Source organism: Schistocerca americana, unplaced genomic scaffold (assembly GCF_021461395.2).
Source record: "Schistocerca americana isolate TAMUIC-IGC-003095 unplaced genomic scaffold, iqSchAmer2.1 HiC_scaffold_1140, whole genome shotgun sequence".
NCBI lineage: Eukaryota > Metazoa > Arthropoda > Insecta > Orthoptera > Acrididae > Schistocerca > Schistocerca americana.
In genome coordinates this window covers 25,001-28,316 of record NW_025725199.1, presented here as the reverse complement: position 1 = coordinate 28,316, position 3,316 = coordinate 25,001, and the positions used below count along the sequence as shown (strand labels likewise).

General features: G+C 57.1%; 2 non-coding genes across 2 annotated transcripts in view; both read left to right on the top strand.

Moving 5' to 3' along the window:
* Positions 1 to 996: 996 nt before the first annotated feature.
* On the top strand, positions 997 to 2,906 carry LOC124561061. Its single transcript, XR_006969519.1, has one exon. It is a non-coding gene; the product is annotated as a small subunit ribosomal RNA (ribosomal RNA).
* A 351-nt stretch (positions 2,907 to 3,257) lies between these two features.
* Positions 3,258 to 3,316, top strand: part of LOC124561057 — a 155-nt gene continuing 96 nt past the window's right edge. The window contains exon 1 of the ribosomal RNA XR_006969516.1: positions 3,258 to 3,316. This exon is cut by the window's right edge and continues 96 nt beyond it. This is a non-coding gene — a ribosomal RNA (5.8S ribosomal RNA).

Sequence of the window (3,316 nt, the reverse complement as noted above, 5' to 3'; positions counted from 1 at the left end):
TCGTTGAATTTGCAAATGGCGATGGACGTCTACGTTTGCTGGTGACGTTACGCAAATGAAGAACTGGTAAACCGTTGTGGTGCGGTTGTTCTCGCTAGAGGTGAATCAGTGATGGCGACGATCGGTTGAGCTACCAACCGGTTGTTTCAGCGATACCCACCATGCCCACGAACGTGAATGGCATGTGGGTGTGAAGCGATACGCGGCGGTGGCTGGGTGGGACCGTCCCCGGCCGGTGAGGGGGGGCCTTCCGGCGTGCTGGCCGCGCGGTGCGTGGGCGCACGCGCTACAGCCGGCTGGTGGGGGCGGCCAGTGGCAGGCGCGCCGGCCGACGGAGGCGGCAGGCGGCGCAGCTGCGCGCCGGCGCACCCTGCACGCGGCGCCGTGCGGCCAAAGTAGGTCCTCGCGGGCCCGGTGCGAAGCGCGGTGGACATCTGCAGTGTGCTGGTCCGATTGAGGACTGTGTGCGCTGAGGATGCGCCGCCGCCCGGCGCTCGGCGCCGCGACGCCGTCTGCTGCTCGGTCGCCTCTGCGGTTCTCGCAGGTGGATTGTATCGCAGCTGTGCGGACGTGTTGGCGCGTGCGCTGTGCTGGGAGAGTTCGCTTCGGCACCCAAGTGGGGCTTTTGTCCTTCTGTGGCGCTGGCGTTGGAGCTGCCGGCCACCGTAGGTGGCGCGTGTTGTCTCCCGCCGGCAATGCCACGACAGCACGCTCCCGGGCCTCTGTCGGCAGCGGCAAGCTCAGTTGGGAGCACGGGTGGTCGCACCTAAAGCGTCTACTCGCCAAACTCCGGGCGATTGCGCCTCTCTCGAACCCGACCAAGTACTTAGGACGGCGCTGCGCGCCGCCGGGACCTGAGAGGGTTTCGAGGTGTATTGTGCAGGGGAGCTCAGCCTCCTCCTGTTTGCAGAATAATTGAGCGGACGCTTGCGTGTTCGCGCGGGCCCCCGGGACACACTCCCGGGCGGCCGGCTGCTCAGCTCTAGTTGACGCAGCTCCCTGGTTGATCCTGCCAGTAGTCATATGCTTGTCTCAAAGATTAAGCCATGCATGTCTCAGTACAAGCCGCATTAAGGTGAAACCGCGAATGGCTCATTAAATCAGTTATGGTTCCTTAGATCGTACCCACGTTACTTGGATAACTGTGGTAATTCTAGAGCTAATACATGCAAACAGAGTCCCGACCAGAGATGGAAGGGACGCTTTTATTAGATCAAAACCAATCGGTCGGCTCGTCCGGTCCGTTTGCCTTGGTGACTCTGAATAACTTTGGGCTGATCGCACGGTCCTCGTACCGGCGACGCATCTTTCAAATGTCTGCCTTATCAACTGTCGATGGTAGGTTCTGCGCCTACCATGGTTGTAACGGGTAACGGGGAATCAGGGTTCGATTCCGGAGAGGGAGCCTGAGAAACGGCTACCACATCCAAGGAAGGCAGCAGGCGCGCAAATTACCCACTCCCGGCACGGGGAGGTAGTGACGAAAAATAACGATACGGGACTCATCCGAGGCCCCGTAATCGGAATGAGTACACTTTAAATCCTTTAACGAGTATCTATTGGAGGGCAAGTCTGGTGCCAGCAGCCGCGGTAATTCCAGCTCCAATAGCGTATATTAAAGTTGTTGCGGTTAAAAAGCTCGTAGTTGGATTTGTGTCCCACGCTGTTGGTTCACCGCCCGTCGGTGTTTAACTGGCATGTATCGTGGGACGTCCTGCCGGTGGGGCGAGCTGAAGGCGTGCGACGCGCCTCGTGCGTGCTCGTGCGTCCCGAGGCGGACCCCGTTGCAATCCTACCAGGGTGCTCTTGAGTGAGTGTCTCGGTGGGCCGGCACGTTTACTTTGAACAAATTAGAGTGCTTAAAGCAGGCAAGCCCGCCTGAATACTGTGTGCATGGAATAATGGAATAGGACCTCGGTTCTATTTTGTTGGTTTTCGGAACCCGAGGTAATGATTAATAGGGACAGGCGGGGGCATTCGTATTGCGACGTTAGAGGTGAAATTCTTGGATCGTCGCAAGACGAACAGAAGCGAAAGCATTTGCCAAGTATGTTTTCATTAATCAAGAACGAAAGTTAGAGGTTCGAAGGCGATCAGATACCGCCCTAGTTCTAACCATAAACGATGCCAGCCAGCGATCCGCCGCAGTTCCTCCGATGACTCGGCGGGCAGCCTCCGGGAAACCAAAGCTTTTGGGTTCCGGGGGAAGTATGGTTGCAAAGCTGAAACTTAAAGGAATTGACGGAAGGGCACCACCAGGAGTGGAGCCTGCGGCTTAATTTGACTCAACACGGGAAACCTCACCAGGCCCGGACACCGGAAGGATTGACAGATTGATAGCTCTTTCTTGATTCGGTGGGTGGTGGTGCATGGCCGTTCTTAGTTGGTGGAGCGATTTGTCTGGTTAATTCCGATAACGAACGAGACTCTAGCCTGCTAACTAGTCGCGTGACATCCTTCGTGCTGTCAGCGATTACTTTTCTTCTTAGAGGGACAGGCGGCTTCTAGCCGCACGAGATTGAGCAATAACAGGTCTGTGATGCCCTTAGATGTTCTGGGCCGCACGCGCGCTACACTGAAGGAATCAGCGTGTCTTCCTAGGCCGAAAGGTCGGGGTAACCCGCTGAACCTCCTTCGTGCTAGGAATTGGGGCTTGCAATTGTTCCCCATGAACGAGGAATTCCCAGTAAGCGCGAGTCATAAGCTCGCGTTGATTACGTCCCTGCCCTTTGTACACACCGCCCGTCGCTACTACCGATTGAATGATTTAGTGAGGTCTTCGGACTGGTACGCGGCATTGACTCTGTCGTTGCCGATGCTACCGGAAAGATGACCAAACTTGATCATTTAGAGGAAGTAAAAGTCGTAACAAGGTTTCCGTAGGTGAACCTGCGGAAGGATCATTACCGACTAGACTGCATGTCTTTCGATGTGCGTGTCGTGTCGCGCAACACGCTACCTGTACGGCTCGCAGTAGCCGTGCGCCGCGTGCGGAACCACGCGTGCTTCTCAAAACTAACGCCAATGTTGTGTGGTACGAGCGCTGAAGCGCTGGAGCGGCTGGCCTGCGGCACCTGGCGCCTGGCGCCGGTTTTGAATGACTTTCGCCCGACTGCCTGTCCGCTCCGGTGTGGAGCCGTACGACGCCCATCGGCCGTGAGGCCGTTGGACACAGAACGCTTGAACAGGGGCCGCCACACGCCTACGTCCCGCCTATGCAACTGTCTTGAAAGAGACAGTGTAAACTAAGAAAAGATCACCCAGGACGGTGGATCACTCGGCTCGTGGGTCGATGAAGAACGCAGCAAATTGCGCG